The 16,056-nt window shown below is 34.9% G+C and overlaps 1 protein-coding gene across 1 annotated transcript in view; it reads right to left on the bottom strand.

Moving 5' to 3' along the window:
• The window catches only part of brat (tripartite motif-containing protein brain tumor), a 652,026-nt gene that overhangs the window by 404,620 nt on the left and 231,350 nt on the right, over positions 1–16,056 (bottom strand). The gene's annotated exons all lie outside the window — the stretch shown is intronic.

Raw genomic sequence — 16,056 nt, 5'->3', positions numbered from 1 at the left:
ATGCCGAAACTTTGCTGATAAAATTATGAGCAATCATTTTTTTAGATTTCCTCTTTGTTTGAATGCCTTATAAAGTAGTCACAGAGAGAGGTCGCATGTACGTCATCGACGAAAGATTTTCTTTCTCATGCGTCTTGTATGAAAATGAAAAAGACAGCAGATACTAGAACTAGAACTAAATAATAATAATAATAATAATACTTGGATGACTTGTATAGCGCCGTTTTTGTGCAAAAACACCTCAAGGGCGCTGTAATTATCTGTGTAAGTACTTTCATTTTACATTTTAGAATATATTTATGTCCCACATAATGCATGATTTTTTACATTTACTGAAACTAGCGCAAACCCGTGAAAAATCACGGGATATTATATTATCACTTTTGAAAACGACGATTAAAATAATTTAATGTTTAAATATCAAATTATGGGTATTTATCGCTTGTCTGAATTCGTCACATAAGCAGTTACAATTTTGAGGATGACACTTAAAGTCAAAGAAAATTTGAGTTTATTGAACCAGATTTCACGTAGGACTAACTAACGCACAGTTTATACAACCGAAATTGGAATGTTTGATGATTAATAAGACTTTCACGATAATGTGGATTGTGGAGTATATAGATATTATTATAAAAATTGTTTCGTCGATTTTCTATTATTGAACAATTGGAAAATATGGAACAAAAAATTGTATAAAAAAATGTAATGCTTTTCTGTTCTAAATATAAGTACATAAAATAAAACCCATTTGTTTCACTCAATCTTGATTTTTCACGAAAACGGCGCTATATAAAATAGCCAAATATTATTATTTTTTTTTTGGATTAGGCAATTCACCCTAAAGAGAGTGCTATGTGAATTATTATTATTACTCGAATAGCAGGTGGGACCGATATCATCCAAAATTAAAATACCCAGCATCGGCATTCCGGCCTCGAGTAGTCCTTCTTCAATAATGATAACTGATGATGGTTTGAAATTTAAAATATTTGTTGAAAAATGATGACGAGGGTCGAGAAAGGTGATGAAATGGATGGAGTGAGAACGGAATGCTGAGAAGTGAGGGAATGAGGGAAGAATATCTGCTATTACCATCCCCGAACAAGAACACCGATATTAATGACGATTAAGTTGGCCTTAGACTGTCGGCTTATGAAGATTCGAAAGCCAAATTATTTGACGAAGGGTATGGAGGAAGCGAAACCCTACTCTAAACTGAAAGTATTTACGCAGAAAGTGTCCAACCCACAATTAGTTTAAATCGAGTTTTCCTACACATTAGCGATGAGTCGTTCATGAACTAGCCACACAATTGAGCTAGTTCCCGGTAAACCGTAGCAGGGCTCGATTGAAAGGGTAACTTTTTTTTTTTATTGCCGGCAACCCGGGCGTTTATTGCACTAACATGATCAGGAGTATATTGGGAGAAATTTTAGAAAAATAGCGCCAAATAATTTTATTTATTTAGTACAGGTGATGACACAATGACACATATACACAAAAAATACTTTGACTGCTCAACTAGGAGGAATTCCCGTTTTAGGACAGTCAAAAATTGTTATTACATACTCAGAGGCTTGAACTGCGTCTTACAGTCCGATATTTGGACATATGTACCTACACCTACTAACTACCTAGTATCTTATTTTTCAACCATGTTTTCATATTTCATAGAATATGTAGGTACGTTAAATCCAGATGCATAGAAAAATGACGCGTTAGATATACCTCGCCAACTATTCCAAAGCGGACATCCAACCCACATAAAACGAATTAGTACTAATCACTTTGAAATTTCAACATTTTGTAGAAAGCATCAACAAAATAAAACGTAGGATAAACTATGAAATGCAATTATTAAAAAAAAACACACTGAGATATGACAAATTATCTATTTATTGCCACAAATTTTCACAGTGAAAAAACTCTTATATTCACTTCAGAAAAGCCGTAATATGCTTTTGTATCGTGAAATTTTCAAGTTTTATATTTTTGGGTTTGGACGATTTCTGCATAACCACGACCAATTTATTTCTGTTTGGCCAATACTTCGGTTGCGCCGGGCCGTATTTTATTAATATAGGTATGAAAAGAATGAAGCGGTTGGGATTAATTTCACAATATTCGAAAGTTGACTGAATGCTGCAGAAATGAGATCCCAGAGGGGTAAAACCATGTATGGCCGTGCGGAAATTGTGGAGATTCTGAAAGAATGCGAGGCTGATGTGGACTAAATGATTAAGATTAAGAGCGGACTCTTAAATGGTTAAGGCATAAATAAAGGGGAGAATAAGTAAAGAAAATATAGTAAGAAGAAGGAATGTGAATGTTAGAAAAAGTCGAGGACGCCAGAAGAAGACATGTCAAGAATCAGACTAATAGGAGGGAATGTATGAGATGATGTATGAATGTGAACGAAGCAAGGAGTATGCGTCAAGACCTAGTTTGGTAGTTTCCCCGACATCTGCGTCAAAAACGGCGTGATGGTTTGTTTATCAGTTAGTTAAAATCGTAAGGCGGCTGGTCGGCGACTGTCAACATAGTGAGATGTCGGAGCATAGTGGACATGGGAACGGTACGGTGATACATATTATGAAAAGTTTGTATGAACGTCAACGTGATCGAAAACGGGCTTTAAAATAAAAATCTGGAATTTCTCATTGGGTATAATAGCTACTATTAACAGGTAACATTTTGTTGTTGTTTTTTTTCTTTAGAAGTTTCCTCATTTTGGACGCCTGTGATATTTGTTCACTCCAAAGACATCCAAATTGATATGCTTACAAACCACGTGACCATATTTTTGGCACGAGGAGGGTTCGAGAATGTTTTGAATAAACTACGACATCAGACATCAAATAACTGGTCCCTGCGCAGAAAAGTAAAGTTCGATAAAGTAAGGTAAAGGTTTGGAGCGCAGTGCATTATGGGATTTTTCTGCGTTGGATCTAATGTTCGTTTTTAAACGAACCGCCTGACGTAGCGACGTTAAAAATGAGAAAATTCGGTAAAATTTACTACATTTGTTAGAGTGACTAACTAAATAGTGTAACAAAATATTCAATTTTGTAAACAAACCCGATTTGGGATTTGAAGCCAAGTTTTTACGCAATCAGCAATTTGCGTGCCATTGTAGAAAGAACGAAACGGATTTTATATTCGAGGACTGATAAGTGGTACCTATTACAATGCGAGTTGCCTGTAAACTGACAGATTAATTCATTTCCCTGATTAGGTAGTCTTTGAAAGACTATGGTTCACTCCAACGTATCGGCGATCTTTCTCCGCATCTCTAGCCAAACACTTTGCCGGTGAACATGAGTTTTTCCAGGATCAGGTTCTCACTTTGGGTTGCAATATATCCAAAATATTTTTATGACAGAACCAAAATACCAAAACACTTAGAAAAGCCACTCTCATCTATCATCCAGATCGTCCCTCCACGCCGTGTCTCATTCAACGCTAATTAATGAATGGGCCAATTTAAAGCTGCTGTATAATGTTAACAAACTCGCGCTGGAGACTCATCTCCACTTGCCAACATGACCATTATTCGCGCGTTTGCATTGTAGTGGAATACCTTTTATTCGGAAGGACATTCCTAAAGCTTCTCTCAACTACTATCTTTACGTATTCAGCTACAAGCTTTGAGCTTTCCGAACTATAATCTTTTTTTTGAGCCAGAAGAAAGCTCAGTTTTGCATTAATTCTGATGAACTTAAAACTTCAAAGAATTTTTTAATTTTTTTTTTGCTTTTCTACGGATACTATTATAATGGCATTAACAATTACCACTCATTCTGGCTCAAATAAATTTCTTTGTACCAGACCAATCTCGAGGAAGTCGCCATAACCTCATTTACTGTAGAACGAGCCGCACGAATTTGACATGAACTCACCCGTGGGGAGAGCCACGTACTTCCTAAATGTAGTTGATCAAAAATCGACATGTTTTTCATGTCCTACAACGCTCTTGCAAGGTTTTTGGCAAATACATTGTATAAACGGTACATTTATAATAAGATAGATCTGTAAATTATAAAAAAACGTTCAAATTGAATTAAATAAATAAACATTTTCAAATATAGAAATTTTTTCTCGAGTACAAAAACAATTTCACTGGCAATGTCTTGTAATATTAAATAAGGATCATTAGATTTCTTTTAAATTGGTAAAGACAACATTTTCTCTTCAGGGCGTGTAGAAAAATTAGTAAAAAAATGAAAGGCTAAATGAAAATGGGTTATTCAACACCTGGTATAATTATTATGTAATAATTTAGGCGTACAGGTCTAATTGCTTATTAGTTATTACAAATGGTGAAAGTTAATAATATTCAAAGATTTAACTTGAGTCACGGTAAATCTCGGGAAATAAATCACCTCTGGCGATTATGTCGGATGGTGAGAAAGATAGGTTGTCTTGTGAAATGAGTGGCAGGTCTCGCCTACGGACTTGAAGGTCGAGCATTTAACCCAGGTGCAAGAGAAACTAATATATTTATCAGTTACCTAACAACGAACCACATATATTATTATGTACAGCCAAAAAATAATTTCTATTCTGTGGATCGCTTTGGTACCTATGAGTCGTATTTATATGTAGATCTAACTGCTCGCTAATCATAATTCCAGCCTTTTCAAGCGATGCTTAAATTTTAAATGGTGGTCTCTCCCCAGGGCGATACTGAGAGTATCTAGAATCTACGACAGTGGTCAATAAATTGGTTGATTGATGTATTTTGCAAGATAGCATAATAAAATTGAAATCGATTTGACCCGGGTCTCTAGGCAATGGAACAATATGCATGAATGTGAATGAAGCAAGGAGTATATGCAAATACAGAGGTGTATAGCAATCAATCTTCTCTGCCTACCATTGCGTGAAATGGTGTTATGATTAGTTAGTATTATACTCGTGATAGACATTTAAACACATTTTTTACACAATTACGATTTTTACTGTCATTAATTACAATCTAAGACGTACCAATATTTTCATGCAATAAATCTTTAAAAATATCTATCCTATTGCTAATTGATATTATTAATTGAATATTTCTTACAATCACTGAAATATTTGTCATCATAACCGCTTCGTTCGAAAAAACAAAGGAGGGGAATTTCTAAACCATTCCCCAGGGAACAATGAATGGACCTCGCCTAATTTTACATTTCTTCAAAGGGGTGGAAACTGAATCACGATGGCGACAAAGCCTTAACCGCTATAAGAAATAATATTAACGACCCTTTTTAGGGCAATGAATACAAAATATTTTATCGTTTCATCAATCAATGCTCACCTTTGATGGGAATCCATTATGGAAGACTTCGCTATGGGGAATATTCATTTGGGTCTTTGAATCGAGCCCCGAGGAACGCCGTTATAAATGATCCCGTACAAATCACCCAATTCACTGATTTATCATTTGAGAAGCTGTCAAGTTGTATAATCTTTTCAATATCAATAGCGTCTGAAAAGAAAACTCGGCTATTTTTAGAGAAAGATGCCGGAGTTTAGGCAGAGCTTTTACAAGGACAATAATTTAATATCATCATTCATAGAAATTAATTAACGCGATTCATTCCGTTGGACATTTATTTGCGAGAACTCTGAAAAAATAAAGACAGAACTTAAAAATACACAAAGAAGCCTAAATAAAACAGAAGAAGAGAGATTCAATTCACCAACAAATAATGTTTAGAACTAAATTGAACGTCACAAATGAAAATTGACCGGTTAGTAGCTGAGATGTTATAGCGTTTGGGTCCCACCCAGGCAACACACGTTCAATTCCTCGGCTGGCTAAGTCTTCCATCACAACACAAGCAATATTTTCTGCTTATTATGGTGGTAGTAGGAGATTTTCAAATATTGTCAGGTTATTCGTAACCCGCGAATGTTAGTCTTTCTTTTAAATATAATATGTAATATTATTAATTCATTCCAATTATCAGTTTGTCTCCGCAAAAACTCTTGAATGATGTTGATTTTGATTTTGAACTCGCAGAAGCATTTTTTGTAGTTAAATCATACATTATGGGACTTGCTAAACCTCAAAATGTCTTCATGGTATATACCTATATTTGCCATCTGGAAATTAAATAAATTAAAAATAACACATTTTTGTCTAACAAAAGAAGTAAGGTTGTAACTTTTAACTAGGTCGATTCTCTAAATTTATTTAAAATAGGAACATTAAGTTCATAATTTGTTTGGGTCAAATCTAAATATTAAATAGTGATTTAAAGAAAAGAAAATACCAAATACGATAACGATATTGAAATTTTGTCGTGAACTTAAGGAAAAACTAAGGAAAGGGACGCATTTAAGATTTTCCCAAGACAATATTCAAAATGGATTCATTACCTGCGTATGTCTATTTGTTAAGTAGATATTCCGTTTATTGCTTTTCTCCTCCGTTATCTTCCTCCCAGGTTTCCCCCACGGAAAAAACCGTTCAAGCGCGAATAAAACGAACTTCGCTCATAAACGCTCGGAAAAACTTGTCAAACATTCAGCAATAAATCATCTGCAAAACTTGTACCTATCGGGCTTTCCGGTTACACAGCGGCTCTAATTAGGGTTGAATAATGAAATGGAAAAGGTAACAACTAACTTATGTACGCTAACACAACACTTAATGATAGATGAGCGAGTACCGTGAGGTGAACAATCACAAAACCGTGCTATATAAATTTATTGTTATGAAATGATAACCTAGAAACCAGGCACAAAACATGTAGCTCATTTCTAACTCCATCTTTCTTATCGCAAGCCTGGCAAAGGTGAAACATCGAAATTGATTTTTATTGCAATAAGTTAAAATGAAAGTAAACAAGTCTTTATATTTTTTTTGATAATAAAACATCTATGTTACTATAGTTGAAATAAACATAAAGAAATACATTAAAAATTAAAAATTCATCACCATTTAGAATGGATCCGTTGCCAATTGTAGTCAGAGTTTTTGTGGTCGAACAGAGCCGACGAGTCACGTCGTTGCCCGTAAAAGAGCGTCGTCCCGTCTTGCCACACTTGTTACACAAGTCAGTTTTAGTCGATCGGGTTTAAGAAATGTTTTACAACAAAAAGAGCTCACGAAAGTAATATCATACCGCTGATAGTCCTGTTGTAATCTCTCTCGTTCCGTAAAATGTAACTCTGAATACTAAGGAGTACTATACAGAATAATTTTGGAAGTTCCGGTTAGAACTCAGGCAGAAGAAGTATTTATACACTTAAATAAATTATACGAAAACAACGCAACGATATTGGTCGATGTACGAAACCATACAATGCTCTACCAAATAAAATTTGAAAACAAAACGAAAATGGACACATTTAAAATAAAAGTAAAAAGCATAGCTGAGAGAACAAAGTGATAACAAACTTGAAAACATTATGAATATATAAAAAATAAAACTACAGGCCGCAATAAAACAGGATTCCCTAGTGGGGAGGCCCGTTAAACATTTGAATTTATATTTATATTATGGTTGATACTTACATCAGGTACAAACTTTGCCATTGAAACGAATAAAATATAAAATAAAAATGTCACTGTCACAAAATGAGACAAAACCTCAATGATAATTAGAAAAATGAATGTTGTAAATCAACAAAATATATTAATATATTGTCTTCAAATGTTGAAATTACAGAAAATGCAAAGCGAGTGAAATACCAGCTATCTGAAAGGTGAAGCTTGTTTTTATCATTTATTAGCTGAAGTCTCTTGGCTTTAGTTGACACACAGAGCAATTTCCTGATAAACTATTAGTCATTCAGAATGTATAAGTAATATATTATGACGGAACGCGACAATATTATGTCAATACCAACATACAATATTCGCTTTTGACTGATACTTTGTTAGAAACTCTATCAATCCATTCGTTTAAGGCCTGCAGTCCCGTTTTTAAGAAAAAAATAATAATTTTACCAGATTTTTATTAAATTAACATTATTTTATGTCAATAAGTTTTTTCCGGGAAAGTGCATAATTCATTGACAATATTAAATCAAAAATTAAACAAAACCAAAGCATGCAATTTCCTCTCCAAAACATAAAACCTTTTCTTACTTACACACTTTTAGTAATTTCTCCTGGGGAGGCGTTCACGATACAGTCACCGAAATATCTACATATTTTCGGTAACTCCATCGACACGCTAACCTTACACTCCACAATAATATTTTATAATGCTTCATAGAAATAAATAAACAGTAATTATGTCCCAAAAAGACGCATGTTTGAGAAAGATGAGTCACAACGGAGCTCTCAGCGGTGTTACTTTATTGTCTCGCGTGAGATAAATGTAATAATAATACGTAGAGCGTGGAGGACAGAATGATAGGAATTCCTCAGGTGTCCGCTGTCTTTGGGGACGGAGGTGAGTAGGGGTTCCGCCTCAGGTAAACGGTGATTCGTCACAATTCACAGTCCCACGATGACGAACGACCAACGCACTGATTTTTACACGAGTATTTTCAATTCATTGGGCCGGTAGAGAATGCAACCAGAATAATCCGGATTTCGAAAAATCCGGATATCAGATTTACAAATAAGAAAACAAAATTTTCAATCAAATAAAAAAAGTTATTTGGAATGCATAAATACACACACAATACGTAGATAATGATTATTTTCGAAAAATCTGTCGCAATTTAAAATAAAAAAAACAGTTATTTAGAATGCATTTTCTATTAAATTAATGCGTTCAGCAGGTAAAGAGGCATAGATTTATGCATACACAACAAGTAGACATCCAGCAGGACTCTCTCGAATTAACGCCTTACACCACATTGGCAGGGATGGATTCATACGTCTGTCACTCCTGGACACACTGACAATCAGATTTGTTTCCACCTCTCATATCATTTTCCTTCCCAGAACCTGTTCTTCATTTCTTTTTAAAAAAACCCTCAGAAAGCATCCCTAAACATGTATGGAGCAAATACAAAAAAAAAAAAACAGAGATGTGAATAAAGAAAATCATAATACAAAGTTATTTAACCCTATAATCAAATAATGTTAATATCATACACAAACACAAGATTTAGTGAGTGTATAATTTTAGCAAATAAGATAGAAAAAAACAATTCGTATATAGGTATGTAAAAAATATTGTCTAAAAATATGTACATATATGTGTATTCGAAAACGTATTTATACTATAATGCATGATATAATTGAAGGATTGATAATTTAACTTCGCTATATTTTCGTAGCTTGGCCTATTACAGCACGTCGGTAGCTATACATTCCCATTGGTAGTGTATGGCGAGCGATCTGCTGAAACAGGCTAAACCATGATACGTATAACGCAATGTGTCGCTTACCTTAATGGGACAACTTCTAACAATATTTTATCCTTTTCATGTAGTTTATTTAAAATTTCGTGAAATTTAGTTTTAAAAATCCGGATTATCCGGATTTTTAGATTCAAGAAACCGGAATTTGTCAATCCCTACTTCGGCGTACTCGGATGAGAACCAATGAACCAACTGCTCGGGTCCTAGAATTGTTAGAATCATTGTTGGAATAACCGGATAAAGAGATGAGTTATGGGTTTCCTGGGTGATTCATCCCGACGGGTATAATATTTATTATGATTTGGAGATATCAACAGGTTTTGTCAGCCGCAGTTCATTTAGCATTAGCAACGTCCATGTTTTGGTCAATATGTAGTTTGTATTGGATGATGATGGTGGAAATATTTTGTAATGGAATCGCGACTGCCGAGTCATCGATGATTCTACGACCATTATCGGATGTTTGGGTGGTTTGGGCATGTAGAGGGGAAGGAAGGAGAAAGAAGTCGATAATAGTATATAAGTAGGTATTGTATCTAAACAATTAACTACAATTTAAAGAAAACTAAAATATCCGCCTTCGGAAAAAAATTGTTATAATATATTTTGATATGTGTAGTGTACGTCGTATTTCTAGATATATTATTATATTATGGAAATATGTTATATTTGAATACGTAATATGTATGTAGATATTCTTAAGTACCGCCATTGCGAAACATCACAATTCATAATCAAAACGTCAGTTGTTTGAAATGATTTTAATCGTCTTTGGTGTCAAGGCCCATTCTAACCCCAGCCTCTCCTCAAAAGACCCTCTACACAGCATCCCCGAAGACGACATTGGCCGTAAGGGAAATTATTTTCATTTGGGCCTCCTGTGTGGAGTTAATGCCAATGTTTCACTCGACACAAACAAATGAGGAAAATAAAAAAACATTTCAGATACAAAATAGAAGATGGATTAGAGAACAAAATATGAAGCAATATTAAAATAAAATTTTACGTAAAATTATAAAACGTATATTCGTAATACACAATACCGTTGCAGGTATAAAAAAAGTGACCGGTTCTGGAAAAATAGGTAGGTACATCATCTCATACTTTTACTCATATTTTCCCCTCTCCACTCGTTTCAGGGTAACAGTTTACCAAAAATGGGGACGGCATATTTCTTTGGACAGCTGGGAGCAGTTGGGACTCTTGTGCGCCATTCAAGTTTTTTTTACATTAGGAAGCCCTAATAAGCCCTAGGAGGCAATAAGGAAATTTAAAAAAAATCGCTCAGGGCCTATGTCATCTTTTGAGATGCTGTGTGGAGGGTCTTTTAAGGGAAAGGAAGGAGAGGAAGTTCTGGGAAGGAAAAAGTATAAGGAGTGGGTAAGAATCTGGGGCCCAATGTGCCCAGGAGTGACGGACGTATGAATCCATCCCTCCCGCTCGGTCGAGAGAGTCCGGCTGAAGAGGTTAAAAGGACTCCCTAAACCAGTCTCTCCTGATCAAAAGGGCAAAGGCATCCATCGCAAAGACCTAGACAAACCTCACCCCATGACCCCAGGCACCCCTGCTAAGTCACCAAACGCAGGAAACCACCTGGGATGACCTATGGCAGGGGTTTTGGTTATCCAATAAATGGTTCCCCGGAGCGACAGTACCCATACCCGCCTCCCAAATTGTTCCTTAAATAAGATAAAGAATTTGATTTTACTACGCACGTAAGAATTTGACTGATTATATAAATTTATTAATAGTATATGAATTGATTACGAAACAAAGATTTTTACAAAATTGTACTGGATTTAATCGTTTCATTTACCGCCTTTGTTTTCTTTTATCCAACATATATCTTAAAGACAAACAAACCGTAAAATAAAAACGTGTAAGTTTTCTAATCTTATTTGCACAAAGATGATAACACGATTACACCAATGGTTAACATAACTTTAACATAGTGTTGTAATTATTAATGTTTATATTTCCACAAGCCAGTATCTCCAGATCGTAAAAAAATTCGCCGACGTTTCAATGTTACATTTCAATTTTATTTTGAACGACTATTGTGTTCGCCGCTTGTTCATAGAGCCATCAATCGATCATAAATAACCACCTTTAAATAATATGATTTAAGATTTTCACGGCCAAAAGTATTTTTGTTATTTGTTTTTGGGGTATTATGCCGTGTTTCGCTAACTCCTTCTTTAGCGAAACACGGCATAATACCCCAAAAACAAATAACAAAAACACCTTTAAATAACTTATATAATTTTGCTAATTGTCACATTTTTACGAGGTATATTTCTAACTAATTAACTGACCATCACGCCGTTTACCGCAGGGGTAGGCAGAGAAGACAGACCGCCAAACAACCGGTCTTGGCACACACTCCTTGCCTCATTCACACGTATTCATCGATTCCTACATACTCTTCTATTATTTTGACTCTCGACATGGCTCGTCTCGAGTATTTGATTATACTTTAATATTTGTATACGCACTAAGATATTGTACAAAAACAATAAGAAATAAAGAATCCAGTACTAAAATTTGACAGGAAACGCAAATTACACCATATCCTTCAAGGGCAGTGCGAAGCTTTGAATTAAGTGACCAACCGTTAAATCAGAACATCCTAGATCACAAGGCCAGGACACTCGTTAAAAGCAGCCTCCTAACTTGTATGGGATTTTACAAAAATTCTCGTTTTATTTTTTTTTTCAATTTATTCTTATTAATTAAAACATCTTAAAATGTTTTAGTTCATTTAAAAAAAATAATCAAAATACATATATTGAAGGTTTCCATACAAGTTAGAAGGCTGATTTGATTCAGTGTGCCGGCCTTGTGATCTAGGAGGTTTTGGTTAAATCCAGCGAGACGGAAAATCACAAGTCTCATTTTAAATGGATTGCGGAAATACACGAAACATTAAACTAATCTAGGAGATGTACTCGTAACCTTGGTAAAACGGACTATCTCACAGTGTGTGAATTCACTCCGTTATGGGGCATGGAATTATATTAACAAATTAATAATCTTGTAGCTCTCTATGTTAACAACACACTTCTCAAAACAAGTTACTATAGTCCGTGTAATTATAAAGTCAAAAATGCGCCGTGTAAATGTTACCAGGGCATATGTAGCCATGTTCACTTTGTCGGTAGAAAATTTCTAATAGGAATAAAAAAACTGTTCTTGCGAAGTACGAAACGGTAAGAATTACCGAACGATGAGTTCTGGCGTCATGAAACTTGAAGAATTTTTAGGACAGTGCTAACTATTTTCAGTTGCTAAAAGAAAAAAACCATCATGAACTATGGATTTTGAAACAGTCATTTTACTGATATGATTGGAGATTTTCATGGCCAAAAGTATTATAGGGATTTATTTTTGGGATACTATGCCGTGTTGTACTACCTCATTTTTAAGCCAACGTTTATAGCATTACAGTGTCCACCATCAGGGCATTACATATCTGCCTGGAAGATGGACTGTCGTTCAAAAATAAATCCTTATAAGTCATTTTATTGTACAAAAATTAGGCAAGATAACATTTTATTGTGATTACACATCTGCCCTGATGATGGACACTGCCATGCTGTCCGAAACGATGGCTAAAGAAGGAGGTAGCGCAACACGGCATAATACCCCGAAAACAAATCACTATAATTTTATTTGTTGTATATTTTTTAATCATAATCTCTAACAAAGATGTAATATTTTCATTAAAATATACAGGAAGAAAAATAAACATTGCGAATCAGTTAAAAACGGGATTACGGGCCATTGAATGATAATTTTTTTTAATTCTTAATGTATCGGAACATTTGTTTGTACACGTGCGTTTACCTTGATAATTTATAATGACGAAATGCGAAAATATTATGAGTTTTCTGACATTGAGATAATATATACTTCATTTACAAAAAGTTTAACGAAAAACCTGTTAATATATTCGTTAAGGCTTTCAATCCCGCTTTGAACGGATTACCAATAAATTGAAGAATTTTTAATAAATTGGCAATACCTACAATCTCCGTGAATAAAAAAAACAACTTTTTGTTGATCTTAGAACATTAAATTTTATAATTATTGTTGTAAATTTTGTTAGGTTACCAAAACACATAAATAAATCTAAGTGAAGGTCGTACTACAAAAATAACATATTTTTTTGATGTTCAGATTTAGGTTTTAGGCGGATTCCCCACGGAGATCCAGTTAGCGTGAATAATCCCCGGCCCATACAACGTGCTTCGCGAAACTTCGGCCATCTTCGGTAAAGTCCGCCTATGTATTAATAGCGAGCCCTTTCCCAGAAGCTTGAACCCTTGTACTCTTCCAAGACGGGCGAAGCGAAACCTCGTTGCTGAGTAGGGGGAGAAAAACGATTCGACCGGAGCAGAAGTCCTTTTGTTTACTAGAGATACGTTAAGTTCCACAAAGTTTTCGTGAGTTTAAGTAATCGAAAACAGCACGTTTGTTTATCGATGAACTTGACTGTTTCGAGCTTTTTTTCAGAAAGCACATTCTTACGTCTACAAGTTAGTGGAAAGCGCATGCGTTACTCTATATTAGTTTTATATTTATTTATTTATTCAAAAAACAGTTTTTAACATAAAAAACATACTCTGCACATCTCACTAGGGCATTCCTGTATCAAGATGTGCAGCTTTACAATTATACTACTACTACTAGCCGACGTGTACCCGGCGTACCTCGACTTTTCTCTGAATGATATTGAAAACTCTATCAAACTCCTTGTCAGGAAACGGCCTGTAATACCGTTTTCAGTTCATTACGATCTGGAATGTTCCGGGATGTCCCCGAACGTTCCAGACTATTTCCAAACATTCCACAACATTCAAGAATATTTCGGGATGTTCTGGAATGTTGTGGAATGGTCTGGACTGTTCTGGAAATTTCCAGAGGGAGAAACTTCCAGCCCATATATCTTCAAAAGCACGCCCTTCGGTTAAAAACGGTAACTTTCTTCAAGGATGGAGGATAGAGGGTTAGCACACACCACATAAGAGTTTTAGCAGCACGCAAATTGTACACTTACTATTATTATATATATTGATTGTAAAACAGTCGCACTTACTTATAGCTTGTGCAACTATTTAATTCCTTATTTCGGGGATTGTTGTGAAAACTGAAGAAAGAAATGCAAACGAAGGAGAAAAAGAAGAGGAAAGAAATTCCTAATCATAGATGTTCTCTGGCTATATCAATCAAGTTATTTTAAGCGACTATTTACCATGACAATATTTATTTCATTTCATTTATTGGATAATTTGTATAGCGCCGCTTTTGTGAGATATCACCTCAGGGGCGCTTACTTATTTAATACTACTCTTCCAGATAAACATTAGCTTGTGGTTGGTTTATTCAATTCCTTATGGTAGTTTCACATAGAAAACGTTGTGCGAATATACTATAAAATATTATCTAAAAAAAAAACAATTTTTTACCACTCTTTTAGAGCCAGTTGTTTCACAGAATTTGAACAATTCATCAAATTTCAAAGTTCTGGTCTTATTATGGGTCAGTTGATCACAAAACTGAAATGAAAACAGAACTTGAATAGAATTTGTAAATTAACTTTGAAGTTTGATGAATAGTTCAAATTCTGTTAAACAACCTGTCCTTAGTCACGGGGTCAGTCAGTCAGGGAGGTTAGCGCTCTGTCATGGAGGTTGTTAATAATTATTTTGTTTGCATAAGGAATTACAAAATGTATTTCAAAGGAAATAAAAACATAAAACTGAAAAGTTCATTGAAAAAATACCTCCCTGCTTACACTGAGTGATAGCCTGCCAATTTCCAGATTAAATATTAGTCATTCAGAATATATCGAGAACATATTTTCTTAATAAATATCATGACGATTCATTACAGGCTGGCAGTCCCGTTTTTAACAAGAAAACGAATAAATTCACATGATTTTTAATAAATTAACAGTAGATATCTATCTACATAAAGAAAAATGTTAATGTTCGCTCTTTCAAAATCTCAAAATCCGAAAGTTCTTCGCCGATTGCTTTGAAATTTCGACACAACATTGCATTCGAATACGAGTGTGTTTTTGCGGTGTGACAGGTAAAAAAAGTTTTTTTGAAAAACAGCGCCATCTGTTGGACAAACATGCTCTTATGAAAATTAGTGCCATCTGTTGGACAAACATGCTCTTATGAAAATTAGTGCCATCTGTTGGACAAACATGCTCTTATGAAAATTAGTGCCATCTGTTGGACAAACATGCTCTAATGAAAATTAGTGCCATCTGTTGGACAAACATGCTCTAATGAAAATTAGTGCCATCTGTTGGACAAACATGCTCTAATGAAAATTAGTGCCATCTGTTGGACAAAAATGCTCTTATGAAAATTAGTGCCATCTGTTGGACAAACATGCTCTTATGAAAATTAGTGCCATCTGTTGGACAAACATGCTTTTTTTGAAAAACAGAGACATATGTTGGATGTAAAAGCAAAACGAGTTAGTATTTCTCTATCTGCACAGAAAAACTGAGCCACAGCAACGCACTGCGGGGTACAGCTAGTTTTCTCCGTGTAGGAATTACGTATTGTGCGTAACACAAACAAATCGTCAGCCTCTAATCCGATTATCGCTGATCGATCTAAATCAATAGAATAATTCGCAGTCCGAAAGTACAAAAGGAAAAAGCGAGGCTTTCAGCAAAGGGGAGAAAATGCGTCTAGGAAAATGAGACAAGAA

This window comes from Hesperophylax consimilis, chromosome 21 (genome assembly GCF_061612785.1).
Source record: "Hesperophylax consimilis isolate HC1 chromosome 21, BYU_Hcon_1.0, whole genome shotgun sequence".
Taxonomy (NCBI): Eukaryota; Metazoa; Arthropoda; class Insecta; order Trichoptera; family Limnephilidae; genus Hesperophylax; species Hesperophylax consimilis.
Note: the sequence above shows the minus strand (reverse complement) of the source record. Positions and strands in the feature narration are given on the sequence as shown.